Here is a 17,498-nt window from a genome sequence, read left to right as displayed (position 1 = left end):
AAAGCAAGATGATGAAACAGAGACTCAGGGGGAACAGGGTGGCAGATGTAGAAGTGAAATAAATCTGAAGTCAGCCAAATGAATCAACCATTGGCTGTAAGTCCACTGACAGATCCTGGGATGGACAGATGGTGCAAAGGGAAATAAAAGAACAACTCCAGTTGGAAGTGAAGGGCCAAGGGACATTTCATTCGACTTCATCTCTCCATATCTCTGTCTTGTTGATATCATCCTTGTGTTAGTCCCGGTAGACTAGAGAAACAAATTCAGAGACACTCATATATATGTAAGAAACAACTTTATATAAAGAAGTAATTATGCATCAATAAAATATCTCAGCCCAGTCCAAATCAAGCCCATAGTTCAATATTAACCCACAAGTCTGATAATAGTCGATTAATTCCTCTTCATATTTATGCAGCATAAAGAATGATACCAATTTCTGGAAGATCACAGGCCAGTAGGTGGAAAGTCACGTGGATCCAGTGCCTCTCCAGGGCTCTGACTGCTATCAGTATGGCTCCAGTGTGGCTTGTCCACAGGAAGGTAAAGCAGAGAGAAAGAGAGAGAGAGAATGCACCCTGCCTCCAGGGAGGAAGGCAGGAAGTCCCCAGAATCCTTAGGTGAAGGTGATGCCCATCAGAGGCATTATTGACTATGTATGGCCTGATTGACAGGATAGATCTCACGTCTTCACTCAAGTTGACATGAGATTATGTAAGTACCATAATCCCTAACCATCATATGATCCTATTAGATTTTGCTAATCATAAGATCTAACATTGGTGGTTCAACCCCACCAGCTGCTTTGATGGAGTTCTCAGCTACAGAAAATGTTAATAGTCTCAAAAATTTTATACAGTGTCACTCTTAGACAAACCTAGTGCCAGGGAATTCATTATTGCTCATATCCACAACCATAAGAGCATCATTAGGATGTCTGAAACAAAATCTTTATGAGATATACTGCCTCATCTGTCCCCTGCTGGGCAGCAAATTTGGTGTTTCTCCACTAAGTCACTAAAGCACTCTGTCACTCTGTGTCTATCTGTCTATCTCCCATTCAATAATTATATATGTGTCTGTGTTCATACAACATATATACATAATATATGTGTATGGATTCATTACTGTGGCTGCATCAATGGATTCAGGAATAGGACCAAGTCTCAGTATACTGCTTTCTAAGGCACATTCTTGGTATATACTTCTTTGGGTGAGCTAATGATGACAATATTTAAACATTCAATTTTCTATTTCATAAGACATATGAGACTATTTATTATAATACTGAAGTCTGTCCAGTTTGTGTTAAATTAAGTATATTAGAGAAAAAATACCTGACTCATTTACACTAATAATCAAAAAGTTGATTCACTTCCTTTAACTTAAGTTATTTAAAAGGGAAGAAAAAGGAAGCTTCAATGACTTGCCTGATGTGGATCTATTTAGTTATGGTAAGCTGAACCGTCACAGTGGGACCTGCCCTTGGCTTAAAAATGGACTTATGATGCAACCCCTCCAAAACAGCACATGCTAAGGATGTAATTCTCTGGACATGGGATGCATGACTGCAGTGCCTACACCCTGGTCTGTTCTAAAATGCATAAATAAAAGGTTTCTGAAGAAGTATTTGAAAATGTATAATTTCTCTTTAACCAAGACCATGAAAGTATAAAAACCTAATTAGTCACATAGTTAGATCTGAGGAACTATTCTTTGAAATAAGCTACTTTCTTTTTCTTAAAGGCCAATGTCTATACGAGGAATTTCTAGGCACATTGGCCACGGACCATCTTAGGTTGATGACCATATAATGCATGGATTTTCTGGCTATAATTTTAATAACACAGGAGATAGCAATTATTTAGTAGATGTAAAACTAGATTTCTATAATGTTTTTTTAAAATTTCATTACAATAGAATGTTCTTTATATTGCAAAATAATAATGCCTTCAATTATAAATTTTTGTGGTACACATGGGAATGAATGTGAAGATTTGAACTGGAAATACACAAAATCACTGCACTATCCCCAGACTTCATTTCCCAGAAACTCTGGCTACCCCCCATGGAATTCCCTTTTCCCAGAAAATATTTCAAAATCTACTTCATTTAGTCAGGAAAAAAAGGAGCACCGGGAGTCAGTTATAGGGTCTGATGTGTTGATTTTTCTCTCTCCCCTTGGAGTGTCAATACATTTAGTTAGGCAAAAAATCCATTCTTCACCTCTGAAAGTAAATCTATATTTTGGGAAGGCAAGAACCAGTAACATTTTTGGTGATCCAATCAGCAGAAAGAATGAATGTGCTGGACTTCAACACTGTTCCTTATCTCTGTAGATCTGAGTGCAATCTTATACAGGGAAAGAGATATGAACAGCTACCAAATATCTCCTCAGTCTCTGTTAAGAGTTCAGCCAGTTCTCAGAGGTGAGTTGTTGTTAGGTGTCAATCAGTTGACTCTTAACCATAGTGACACTATGTACAACAGAATACAACACTGCACAGTCCTGCCTGTGTCACTCCGGGGTTCTCTAGTCTTAGAGAAACAAATTCACAGACATTCATATGAATATAAGAAAGAGCTTTATAAACAAGATATTGAATATTGAGAAAACATCCCAACAGTCCAGATCAAGTCCATAAGTCTGATATCAGTCCATATATCTGATACCAATCTATAAAGTCCTCCTCAGACACACAAAACCCATGCAATGATGCCGAATGCAGGAAGATCACAGGCCAGTGGGTGGTAAGTCTTGTGGGTCCAGTGGTGGTATAAGCAGCTCAATGCTGGCAGGCATCTATGCCTGGCTTCTCCAGCTCAGAACACCAGTGTAACTCCATGTGTCTTGTAACATGAAAAGTCTTCCAAGAAGTGAGCAGGGAGAGAGTGTGTCTCCCACTGCCAAGGAGGAAGTACAGCAATTTCCAGAATCCTCAGGGGAAAGCCATGCCCACCCAGAGGCCTTATTGGCTATACAATGATTGGCAGGCTAGACTCTATCCCTTCACTCATAATACTATTAAATGGACAACAGTTTATATAACTACCACAGACCACCCCTTTTCATTTGGAAACTTTCACACAACTCTTTAGCCATGTACACATTTCAAACAAATAATAATAAAAGCACAACTGTACAACAGAATAAAAATAAAATGCATGCAATTCAATCTGTGCCACCATCATGTAAACATAACATTCTATAAGTGAACAAAACAAAAATATTCTATTCCTAATAATTGCAGTTAAGTAACACTTTCATCCTGTAATTCTATGAATATATTCCCCCACCTGTGAAAGTTTATAACCCAACCATTTCATGCTTTTATTCTCCAATTTTGGGTATCCAATTTCTATTCTGCCCACTTAAACCAACCCAGGGCTCTGAGAAGAAAAGCATAATCTTTGACATGAAGAATCTTTATTCCAGTGGAAACTTGTGAAATTCGCATTTATAAACAAAGTTAAAGCAGAACAGGCCATCTGTAAAGTCAGCAACAATGTGCACCAGTTCACAGGCTTAAAAATCGCTTCATCAGGTTGAGTTCTGATCAACTCAATGTGGGCTGACTCACTTAACCTCACGAGGGTTCCCATTGGTCACCTTGCCTTTAGACCATGGCCTCGACACAAATACCTAACAAGTAGACCCCTTGTGCTAGGTTATGAACTTCAGACATGTCAATCCGCTCTCGTCTTCTCCTCTAGTTCCTTGTAAACTGGTCCACTGATGTCAGTGACCAGACTCAACCTCTCTCTTTATTTCTGCCCTCAACAAATAGATCCAGGTGGTCAACCAGCAAGAATTTCAGCTTGCACCCAGGCTCTCTTTAATGTTCAGTCCTTGAGAGGTGTTTTTTAATGGTCCCAGATTTTTTCTAACTACTGGCACAAACCACTAGTTCACAAATTTTAAAATCCAAAGAGTCCCTTATTTCCTTCAATCTGTCAATCTTGCCCCTAGGCAGCTCTCTTGGAATGCAAAAATCCTGAGTACTTGAAAGCACCTGATGGGGTTTATCTTTTAAAAGACTTCTTTGTGGCCTGTCCTAAACACATTTACAGTTTCAGTTTTAATGATTGAAGACAAGTTGGTTTACAAGCACTCTATTTTCATACATTCCAATAAACATTTCTATCAATCATTATATCAACAATAATAAGCAGAAGAAATCAGTTTAAACAAAGTAGAATCAGATGCTTAGCTCAATTCTTAAAATAGTCCAATTCAATCCTTATTTAGCTTATCTAAATTCATATCTAAACTACAATATTCATACAAAAATATGGAATTAAGCCTCTGAAAACATCAAACCAGATCCAGACCTTCTGTCAGCCATTTTGACCTTCTGTCAGCCATTTTCTCTAAGGAGCATGGTTTCTGAGAATTTCAAATAGTGGTTTCTACCCCTGAGCTCAAAATATACAGTAATCACATTATTTTTTTGCCATTTCAAACAGGAATAACCCAAAGCTAGAACCGTTAGGCAGCTTAGCCTAGGGATTGAGATGTCCATTGACGCATACCCAGGAGAGCCAGCATAGCACAAAGCTGGATTTTCTCGCCGGTGGGCGTGGATGGGTGTTACACCTGGAGCAGCCCACCTGGGCCAGGTGATTGCAATTCAGCCAATGGGATCGACCTGGGGTCGTTCACCATGCCTCCACAGGGAATCCTTGAAAAGGCAGGAACCGAGAGGGAGAGGGGTTTGTCTGGTCTTTTTCGGAGGAAAACTTGGGAGAGAGATCTTTGCATGACCCTGAGCAGTCTCTGCCAGGCCGCATGGTCAGAGGAATCCTGTGGGTGCTGTGTAAAACCTGAAGCTTCTTTTAACTCTCATTAAATTCACTTGGATCACGAGTCCAGCTTCGGCATGAATTCTTTCTTGTGCGGAGCCAAGGACTGAGGCTGAAATCTAGCCAGGAGAGAGAGACCTTACAGAACCAAAGACAATAATGACAACTTTAACTTCCCATGTTCTTTACAGAAAACAACCCAGTAAATTGCATGGACATATCTGACTTTTGGCTAGCCAATGAAGAAACACTAGCATGAGGGAGAGGTCAAACAGACATCTACTCTCCATCTTTGATTTGTTCCTCTCATACCCCACTCCTGGTACCATAATGTGTCAGTCGGGGTAGACTAGAGAAACAAATTCATAAACATGCATATGTGCATAAGAAAGAGCTTTATATACAAAAGAGATTGAATATTGAGAAAGCATTATATGTGTAATATATATGAGAATATCTATATATACAGCATGAAGTAAAATAACAGCTATTAGTCCACACAGAACAGAGGAACTAGTACAACTCACTTCCATGAAACAGTTAATATACTGGAAGTACTTCAATTCATGTGGGCCGCTGGGTCCAAGGTGACACAGCTCAGCGTTCTATACCACAATGCAGGTAGTTTGGGTGAGTCACCTACAGTCAAGATGACAGGAGCTATATTTAAGAAATGACCCTAAGACTAGTGTAAACCACATATACATTAAACTCAAGAGAAAATGAAGTGTTCATGAAAACTGATCAATATGAAGATTTCATAAAAAGTTTTCTAAGTTTAGATATTTTTGAAAACCATAAAATTGTTTACAGATGTTCTCTAATTTTTATGTATTTATAGATTACCAAGGATAAATTATTTCTAATGATCATAAACAAAAGATAAATGAAAACTTAACAATAGGCAAAGTAATGCTAATCTTGAACTTTACACATATAATTGCCTAAAGCAGGCCCTAGGATTTCTGGTGGCATAAAGGATAGGGGTTGGACTGCGATCAGAAAGGTCAGCATTTGGAAACCAGGCATTGCTCTGTGGGAGAAAGATGGGACCTTCTTCTTCTATAAAGAGTAACATTCGCAGAAACTCCAGTGTAGGTTTTACCCTGTCTTATAGGGTTATTATGAGTTGATGTTGACTCGATGACAGTGAATTTGGGTTTGTCATGACCTTGCCTAAGGGGACTAGTGTTGATAAGAATATGTGAAGGAGGAAGTTGGCCTGAAGGAGAGGGAAGTCAATATGAATTCCTGAGTTTGCTACTGATAAACTTCAGCTCAGTCAATCCTTATTCTATTCTTATCTCTAGTCCATGTATATCAGATCTATGTGAGCCAATGGCCAAATTCCAGCTGTCTCTCCATTGCTTTGTTTCCCCTACTTCCACTCAATAAGTGAATCTAGATGATGACTGGGAAAGCATACCATGCTGCCTGAAAGATTTCTGTAACTTTCTATAGAAGGGGATCTTCTCAGACGGACACAGGAAAACTGGAAAATAGGCCAATGCTTCACTAAATGACATGACCTAGCCTGAGGCTGTTAGGCTAGGTTTTTCCAGCTTTGCCATGTCCACTACAATGTGCATTTTAGCCCAGAGGTTCTCAACCTGTGAATTATGACCCCTTTGTGGGTCAGACAACCCTCTCAAAGAGTTTGCCTAAGACCATCAGAAAACATATCTTTCTAATGTTCTTAGGAACAAAGACATCGCTCCTCTATCCATCCGCCCACATGCAAATATGCCCACATATGAGTATCTGGCATGATGACATCATCACACCAACCCCATCACATACACCCTGTACAAATATAAGTGTATGTGACAGAGTTGGCGCCATGATGTACTTATGCAGACCAGTCATACATGTATAGAGAGCAGTTACTATGTAGAGCGCAGCTGCTGTGTAGAGAGCAGCTGCTGTGTTGAAAGCAGCAGTATTGGAGGTAAAATGACACTTCATGAATTAAAATTACTGGGTAAATATAAAATCATGTACTATAAAATCATCAACTACTGCAAAAAAATTATCTGCACCATGGGTACTTAATCTGGATGCTGATTGGTCTTTTTATATTCAGCTGTGGTTGATGTGAATACTGCCCCCATGTGATAGTAACAGGTATGGAAAAGTTTCATAGGAAACTTTAATGAACGGTATTGACTGAACTGTGCCATGTATCATCTTTTGTATTATTAAAGCTTTGTTATATATTATTTTCATTAGCAAACCATCCCATGACATTGGATCGTGTAGAAAAGAACGTTAGGAAAAGAAAATATACTAAGGATTTTTTTTTACAGTATGGTTTTACCTCAATTATAGCAGGAATTGAGAAACCTCAATGTATTATTTGTTGTGAAGTTCTATCAGCCTAATTATGAAGCCGAGCAAACTAAAATGCCATTTTGATAGCAAATATCCAAGCTTTGCTGGTAAAGACACCAACTATGTTAGAAGCAAAACTGATGGACTCAAGACAGCTAAACTTGACACTGGTGGCAAGTAAAAACAAAACGTAGCAGCTGCTGAAGCTTTGTATTTGGTGGCACTCAGAATAGCCAGAGCTACGAAACCTCACATTATTGCTGAGGATGTACTGTTGCCAGCAGCCAAAGACATTGAGTTATGATCAGAAATTAATTTGTTATTAAGTTGAGTGCAATTTCCTTATCTAATGACACAGTCCGCAGAAGAATAGATGACATGTCTGCTGATATTCTTGATCATGTAATCCAGGAAATCAAATCTGCTCCACTTCCAATATTTAGCATCCAGCTTGATGAATCTACAGACATTGCAAACTGTTCAGTTACTGGTTTTTGTGAGCTATAGTAATGATGGAGACTTTAAAGATAAGTTTCTTTTTATCAAACCTCTTGAAACAACTAGTGCATGTGATGTGTTTGACACAGTTGGTTCATTTCTGAGAGAGCATAAGATCTCTTGGGAATGCTAAAATGTCAATCTGGATTTCAAAGTTTGGTACTGAATGTGTCACCAAAAGTCATCAGATCTCACTGTATGATTCATCGGCAAATATTAGCAGTGAAAATGTTGCCAGAAGAGTTGCAAGAAGTAATAAAAATGTCATAAGTTCTGTCAATTTTGTTCAGAAATAAATTTACATTGAAATTCTAACTTTTAATTCCACTTTCTCCACAAATTCTTGGAAGTCACTTTCTCTTAATCTTCTCTTATTCAAGTTCCATCTCTTACCCTCCATCTTCTAAGAATTCTCAGGTCCAATAGTCCCAGAATGGTCCCCATACAGGTATGGAGATACAGACCATGAAAATGCTCCACTTAGCACTCCCGCTGTGGTACCTTAATTTATCGTTGAGCCTCTGTTGTCATCATTGTGTTTAGAAGATGGTGACACTTCTTGCAGGCTGCCTATAATTAAGAATAAAAAGGGTCCTGAGGTATCCCTAGTAGAAACAGATAGTGTATGTCTTCTATGGAAATATTTGAATGGAGAACTCCCCAGAGGTCTGGCTGAACCATTATTGGAAAGTGTTGTTTTTTTATTTTTATTTATATCATAGTGTTGATCTGGACACATACTCTCAAATATGCTATTAAAGAATGTTTAAAATGTTTATTTTATACCATTTTTTATAAAGTCATAGGTCAGTGAATTCCAAGAATATCTTAAAGTTCAAGATTCTTCCTACCCAATAATCTTTTCTTTTTTCTCTCCTTTCCCAGACATTAGATTTCCATCAGTGTCTAAAATCCCACAAGTCTATCTCCTTAATACTCACCTCTTATCCGTGCTGCTGTCCTCCTACGACATTGCTTACACACCACATCAAGTTTCTGGTTAGTTTCTCAGTAGACCCAAACCAACATAGTAATAAAAGCATCACTCATAAAATAAAGGATGTAGGTGACATAAAATAAGACCACATTTGCAGCAGTGAGAGTATCAGAGAGATTGCTGGCTCATAAATGCTTTCCTTGAATAAAACGCCTTGAATGACACAGTTTCCATGCTGAAGCACGGGCTGGGAGATGACAGAATACTGAATTGTAGGTCTCATGGCTGTATGCAGGTTGGAGCCCTTGGTTAAAGCAGAAAGTCAGCATTCTGGGCTCTGACTGCTTTCTTTATTTCACACAACCATCTCATCTTCTCAATTGGATTAGTGTTTCTGTCTTCTCAACTTCTGAATAAAAATGCATGCATGGGCATGCACACATACATACATGCACACTAGCATGCATACACACTCCTGTCAATTCACTGAGTATAGTACATTATAAATCATAACCAGTCAATCAAGAGTCAAAAATGCTTTCAAATCTGTTATAGTACTTATTTTCTAACAATTTTGGTAAATTTTAAACAAAGGTGGTTCTAAAAATATGTAATTACTACAAAACAGGTGTTACATCAAATAGGATAGGTATTTTATTAATTATATATTGTATGAGTAATACATCCATGGATAATTATAACTTCATTGAATATTTGTATCATTATTCTGCAGATTTTATTTTTAGAGACTTCATTTAATCCACCATGACATTGGTGATGACTTATAATAACGGCTAAAACTTTTAGTCAATCATAAGTATGCTTTCCGTTATTTGAATTTATTGAGCATGAATAATTAATATTTGCACTTCTCATTTTCATATTTTTCATTATTCAGCCTGAAGAAGACTTTTTTCACAGGAGTAGAATCACTCCTAGCATATTTCCCTTTTCTCTATCTCTATGTAATGCAACCTTAAAGGAACCTGGAAGGGGGCTGTAATATGTATGAAACTTTGGCACTTCAAACCCACTAGCTACTTGGGGGAAGAGAAGGCTGCCTGTGTACCACTTACAGTCTTCGAAATCCTATGGGGCAGTCCTACTCTGTCTTATATGATCGCTATGAGTAAGAATTAGCAGCAATGTTTTTGTTTGTTTTGTTTTATGATATGCAAGTAACTGAGCTAGAAATCTCACAGAAATCATCTAATTTAATCCTCCCAACACATTGTATGGTTGGCATTACTAACCATGATCAATTTTAAGGAGTGGAAACTGAATCTGATCAAGGAAAAATAATTCACCCAGTTTTTCAATTATAAAGAGTGGAGCCAAGAATTAAGCCCAGAGCATTCTGACTATAAAGGCCATGCCTTTACACTCTTAGACTAATCTCCTTTCCTATTATACCATTAAAGCCATCAACCAATGCTTTCATAGGAAATTTGCAGTATGCATTCTAAGTGGCATGTTTATATATTATATTAGTATTAAAATAAGCTAATGGGTACTTCCATATTACTGAGATATATGTTGCAAAGCCTTAATGGTTATTGCAATATTAATAAGACAGTCAGGAAATTTTTATAACAGTATTTGCCATTTTAAGAAGATGTATGAATAAGTTTATATGCTACAAAATAATAAATACGCTGGGAGAACAGACTGTCATAATGCATATTCAAAGTAGCACTCCTTGAATGGTTATAGATTACAAGAGTAATTTTACTAGAAATTTGAGATAGTTGCATTTAGAATTAGAACATGATAGATATATTTAAATGGTCTTTCTGTCTTCAGCATCTCGGTTTCAGTCTATCACATACAGTACTAATCTTCCTAAAATATTGTTTTATGGCAACTCAGCTTTTCAAGTTCCATTAGTTCATCAGGAAAATAAGGACCACTTCTGAAACCTTATATAACAAGACAACAATACACTGTCTGAACTCTAAATTTTATTTTCTCCCCCAATCTTGTTTCCCTTTTTTAATAAAATTGACTTACTCACTGTACATAAAACTGTAGTATAATTGATTCTTATAAATTCTCAACCTTTTAGCATACATAAAGACAATTCTTTTTGCTTTTCTAAACATTTTATTGACAACACTTGCAACTCTTATAAGAACACATACAAAAAATGTATCAATCACATTTGTTGATTTTATTGCCATCATCATTTTCAAAACATTTTCTTTCTGCTTGAGCCCTTGGTATCAGCTCCTTTTTTCCCCTCCCACCCCCACCCTTCCCATGTAAACCCCTGATAAATTATAAATAATTGTTATTTTGGTATCTTACACAACCCGCTGTCTCCCTTCACCCACGTTTCTGTTACTCATCCTCATAGGGTATGTGTGTGTGTGTGTGTGTGTGGTATATGTTGATTATTGTGAGCAGGTCCCCTATTCTCCCCGTTCTCCCCCACCTATCTCATACCCTCATGCTATCGCTACTCCCATCACTATTATTGAGGGGTATATCTGTCCTGGATTCCGTGTCTTTAGAGCTCTCATCTGTACCAATGTACATACTCCATTATAGCTGGCTTTGTATGGTAGAACTGGGTCATGATACTGGGGAAAAGTGGGGGGGCAGGAAGCATCAAAGAACTAGAGGAATGTTGTGTGTTTCCTTGGTACTAGACTGCACCCTGGTTGACCCGTTCTTTCTTTGTGACCCTTCTGTGAAGGGCTATCCATTTGTCTTTAGATGGGCCTTTGGCATCCATTCTGACCCTCCTTGTTCACATCAATCTAATTGTTTGATTTTAATCTTCTGATGCCTGGTACTTGATCTCTTCGATTCCTCCTGATCAAACAGACTGGCATGCTTTTTATATGGGGACCTTGTTGCTTCCCTGCTTGATGACCACTTGTTTAACTTCAAGCCTTTAAGACCATAGACCCTATATCTTCTAATAACTGGGTACCATCAGCTTTCTTCACCACATTTGCTTATGCACCCATTTTGTCTTCAATGATGGTGACAGGCAAGTGAGCATCACAGAATGCCAGTTTATTAGAATGAAGAGTTCTTGTGTTGAGGGAGGGCTTGAACAGAGGCCTAATATAAGGATCATTCTTATTTCAGTCTTTCACCTGTTAAAATTATGCAATTTGTTTAAACCATGTTCACCTGTTATCTCATCAATATCATACACTAGGTTTACTTCTAGTCACTATTTTAATTGGCATTTCCTGCTACCTATTATGATTATGTATAGTTGATATATTAAAAATACATTTGCTTTTCTTACATTAAATATACATGAAACTCTGCTTATTATTTTATGCTTTGTGGATTGTATCCAGTAGGCTACTTAGATAATCATACAGTTTGAAGAATTTCATCTTTAAACATTTTTAACCATAGATTTATTTTCAAAGTGTGCTTTTGTATCTTTATGAGGTGCAGTCAGAGAGCATCTGTAAATGTTTACTACTTTTCTTAAATGTGGAAATATTTCCATATTATGTAATCTTCTCTGCATCTATTGAAATGACTATATGCTTATCAGATTTTCTACAATCTGTTAGTGTGATGATTTTCATTATTAATATTTTAATATTAAACTGTTTTTGTAAGTGTGAGGTGAACATGACTACAATTTGTTTAAATTGTTAATTTTAAAAACTATTGATGACCTTAAGATGTTTGCAAGAATATTTATAATTGGGGTTAAGTCATTGTCTGCTCTTTCTCATTACTGACCTTGCTGATTTATAATTGAATTATGGTTCTCTGTGTGTCTAAGATTTCTATTTTCTTTAGTGACTTCTGCCAAATAATATTTTAACTACAGTTTTTCTTTGCTTTAGAATCTGTCTGGAATAGCTATCTTTAAAAAGAAAATAAAAAGATTTGACCTCATACATGGCAGGTTAGACCTTTATATTGTCTTTGCTTTTGTTTATTTTTAGACATAAAATATAGATGCTAGGCTTTGATCTGCAGGTCCGCAGTTAGAAACCACCAGTCACTCCTCAGGAGAAAGATGATGCTTTCTATTTCCATGAAAAGTTACACTCTGAGTAACTCAGCCCTAGCCAGGCCTGTGGGGTTGCTATGAGTCACCTTCAACTAGATTTGTGTCTGTCGGACCATGCTGTCTGTTGTCACTAGGAGATTCTTAATTCCTTTCAGCTTCTCTAGACATCCGGGGTTCTATGGCTTTGCTTAGCTTGTGAATGGATCTTCGTATAAGCTTTTCCTCCTGTCCTTGGTGCTTCTTTTGTGTTCTTCCTTCCCCTTGAAGCACATAGCAAAGGGATAAGGCTTAAGAATAAACCTATCATTGTATGGGTTTGCTAAACAAGCATATAGGTAACATACAAACAAGCCTTTCTGTCCAAATAAATTCATATTTACCAGCACAGGGATCAGAACTTTAACATAATTTTTGTGAGACGACACAATTTAATCCACATATATGCCTGTTGGTGGTGGTGGTGTTTTGTCCACATCCATCCCATCCAGGCTCCGTGAGAGACAGAACGAAAGAAGGAAGCACTCCCTGACTCCTGAGCCATCCTCACCGTTGGTTCTGCGCGAAGCCCGTTCTGGCAGCCATGCATGTCATTGAGGGCCTTCCTCTCTCTCGCTGACCCTCTACTTTACCAAACATGGTGTCCTTTTCCTGGGACCGCTCTCTCCTGGCTAGTTCTTGACTCTAAGGAGCACTCTGACCGTATTTCTTCCAAGACAGATTTGTTTGTGCTTTCAGGAATCCTACTTTCAGTATGCCTAGCCTACTTTTTTTTTTTTTTTTTTTATCAAATTGTCCAGTCATGAATGCTACTGAAAATTTTTACTATGGCTTGAAATTTTAGGAGTTGGAACCTACACGATGTTAGGGAGTGGACTTTTTGATATACTTGATGATTTCATTTGGGAGGAGTCCTGGTTGTTTATTGGGTTCCGCATTGCAATGCTAACTGCTCCATCAGCACTTCAAAACCAACAGCTGCCCTTCAGGAGAAAGGGAAGATTTTCTACTGTGATAAAACGTTGCAAGTCTTTCAAACCAAAAGAGTAGTTCTACTCTGTCCTATACAGTCACTCTGAGCTAAGGTTGATGGCTGGGAGGTTTGCTTTTTGTGTTGTGTGTTTTAATTTATTCTTTAATACCTCTTAACTACTCCTTGTGGCAGTCTGCTCCTTTAAAGATTATACCTCAATAAAACCAATGTCAGCAAGTGGATTCCATCTCATAGTGACTTCCTAGAGCTTGTGGCTGTAAATCTTTAAGGGATCACATAGCCTCATCTTTCTTCCATGGGAGCAGCTATTGAGTTTGAACTGCCTGCCTTTTGGTTTTCCCTATGCTGTCAAGATGAGTCAGAATCAGCTCAACAGCAATAATATATATGCCACTATAAATAGAATTATATATGCTATATATAATTGCAAGTATAATTATATATGATATTATATATACATGCATTTTCTGATCATTTATGCAAATCTCATATTTCTCAATATGGTCTGGCAAAAAGTGTTCATCCTCAAGGGCAATGAAATAGGCAGGTGGCCTGGGAAACAGTCCCCAACTCCCCCAAATTGATTGCTAGATTAGAAGGCCATCAAATTTAAGTCTATTGTGCTACAATATCACTAAATTGAGCAATTTGATTTTTTGTAGCGAGTACTGAATGAGTATTTTCTAAAATCCAAAGAAAAGTCAAAAACCGATTTTTAATTAATATAATATTCTGACAAAAAATGTTAAATGATAAATAGCTTTTGCACTAAGCTATGATAATTTTTGTTACAAATTATGAATTCTGTTATTTAAAAGTAATTTAAAATAGCACAAACATCAATAATCAGATGAAATAATGCCAAATCACAACAAGCAGTAAAGACTATAATATTTTGTAGAATATTTTGAAGTGATTTCAGCACACTTAATTTCAAATATTTCTCAGGTATACATGCTATAAAATATAACATTTGGGAAATAAATTTAGCACATCATTTGGGTAACTTATAGGATATATTTTCATTAATCATTTTATTTAAACAGAAACAGCAACTATGGATAAAAAATTCAGAACTGAATGTGGTTTCAACTGTCTCTTACTCCTGCCTAACCCTGACTTGTTTCTTCTACTTTGTTCTAAAATAACTTATTCTAAAATCCCAGAATTGCCTGTTGATTTTGGCTCAGAAAACTAGGTTGTCAAGATGAAAGAGAATTCAGGTTTCATCAAAAATCGGTATCCTAGCTGAAGATTAGCCATTACCTTTGTGTGCATGCCAAGAGCAGCCGCTGTCCTGTAAAAGGCTCACACGCTCATCTCATATATTCCAATAGATTTATATAGAGTGAGTGAGAAAGAATAGAAATAGAGCAAGGAAGGCACAAATGTGTCCATGTTGTTTTTGACTCTATCTGAGTTAATCCATTTGGTTAGCATCATCATTCATACATCAATAAAGTGAAATATATTTATTTTATATAATATTTCAGAAACTCCCTCAGACAATGTACAATATATACATCTACTACATATAAATCACACACTCACACATGGATGTCATATTAATTTTAAAAATATTATATAATTCATAGTAAGTTTTTGTTACATACCAAGATTATTTACTTGATTATATGTGCAAATGTTGATAATTATGATAACTGGTCATCAATTTGATTTTCATTATATAAATGTAAAAGGAAAAATAATGCTAGGTTATTTCTTCATATTCCTGTATCCCCCCTACCTTAATGCCTGCTGGAGTCTATTCACCACTTATTCAGATAGTCAATATTAATGACTGATCCTGATAATAATCCATTAATCTCATATAGTATAACTACTAGACAAAATAATACAATGGAAAATCAGTGTCTTAAAGTACTACTAGGAGGATAAAGGAGTTCATACATTCTTGTCTTCAATTTAGGAATTATCATTTTGTAATTCCTGCTTCAAGGTACAGCACATCACAGTTGGACTCTGACATACAAGGAGCATCTGTTTGTTAGTAGTATCTCACAAATGATTTCAGCTTTTATAGAAGAATAGGGTTTGAGGGGTAGAGTTCGTGATTCAGTTCTGGAATAGATTGCTTGATCCCTGCCAGTGAAATTTACCCAAGACTGACCTGGAAGACTTACAAATTTGAACCGTTCTTGTTTGGAGAGGTGTGCAAGTCCAGGAGTGGAGCCTGCACCTTCAGGAAGCACATCGTGACTTCATCCAATTACTCTGCTTCCAATGGTCATCCATGAAAAACTAGGTAACTTGTTTCTAAATAAGTAAATACCTTTTAAGGATCCGATTACATTCAGTATTTTTTAAAAAATAATTATTGAAACACTTTATTGTTCATTGCCCTTTAACTTAGTTATGTTTGACTTTTTACTTCCAAAAAGCATGATTTAGTTTTCCATAAAAGTTACTCCAAATGGCAATCTGTTGCCTTGAGAAAAGAAAATATAAGACTTTAAGAAGATATTTGCCACGTTTTTAACAAAATTGTGAGTTGAATAAATTTTGAAATCATTAAAAATAAAGTGAGAAAATTTCCTCCTCTCACAGGATTTACCATTATAAGAACATCTGGCATTTTGAATACAGATATTAAAATAAAAGGCATACAATTTTACAAAATTATTCACATGTCTAATTGATATTTATTAGTAGAACTTTTTTCCCCAAAATGAACCATTATTGCTTTGCCTTCAAACACATATTTCATGTAACCAAATCATTTCACATGCTATCAGATATACTGAGAATGGCATTATACAATTTAGAATACAATTAAGAATATAACTAACTACTATCATACACAGAAATCATTTGGAGATAAATCAAATTGTATCATAATCTCAAAAGGCAAATATACTAGCCAAAATATCTCCACTATCTTTATACTTTCTTGAAGGAACAGCTGTGTGTATGTCATAGAACTGTGACTTTGGAAAAACAAAATGCATAATGAGTGGTCATTAAGGCAGTAAGGTTATTCTGCACACATGTCGGAATTCTTGACTAGTGGCAAGCACAAAGCAGTGTTATATTTTGAGGTTCATGAAAGACTGTGGCCAATCATAACTTAGAATAAAATGCCTTAAAAAATTTAACTACAGGTCACGGATTTGTTGAGACAGATGGTAGAATAGGAAAGTAGGTAACAAGATAGAAAGACAGGTGGCAGCAGCACTGTAGAGAAACTATGTTGAAGGTAAAAGTACTATCAGTCTTAGCTTTTGGATATAATTGGGATCCCCAAGACAGAACCATTTTTTTTCATTACTTCATTGAAAAAAAAAAAGAAAATTCATGTAAATGCCACAATCACCTGAAAGAACAGCCATTGAACTGTGTTTCATAAAACACACAAAACACATCTATCTGCATGGACTTTGTCTACTGTCTAAAAGGACTGTAGAATAATATGCTAACACTTCAATAGATACCAATGAATATAAACTTCAATAAAGTTTTTTTTTTTTGTCTTTTAGAAACAAGAATGCAGATTCACTTTCAAAGAACACTCTAAGATATTCCTCTCCTTTCAAGGAAATGTGTAAGATTATTTTTATTAAGAGCAGAAGTATTAACCAAAATCACAAATGTTAAAATTTTTCTGTATTATCAGAGGTGGTATGATTTGGCATAGAATAGTAAGAATGTACTAAATAAGAAATTTTCATAAGTTTTATAAGGAATTACTCTCTTCTCCATTTTCTAGCCCAAAGCCCATTAACTTGACCTTAAAATAGGTATTGGCATTACTTTCTCTTTAATCTTTTTAAGAAAAGTATCAGTGATCTTTTTACTTTATTATTTAGAAGGAAGCATTGTCTATATATAATGTATTGTGAACATTGTCAGTAGAGGTTTTTAATAAATTTTAAAAGGCATATTGTTGCTGATATCAGATGGATGTTGGCTCAAAGTAG

This window comes from Tenrec ecaudatus, chromosome 2, assembly GCF_050624435.1.
Source record: "Tenrec ecaudatus isolate mTenEca1 chromosome 2, mTenEca1.hap1, whole genome shotgun sequence".
In the NCBI taxonomy this organism is placed as follows: Eukaryota; Metazoa; Chordata; class Mammalia; order Afrosoricida; family Tenrecidae; genus Tenrec; species Tenrec ecaudatus.
This window is presented reverse-complemented; position numbering follows the sequence as displayed.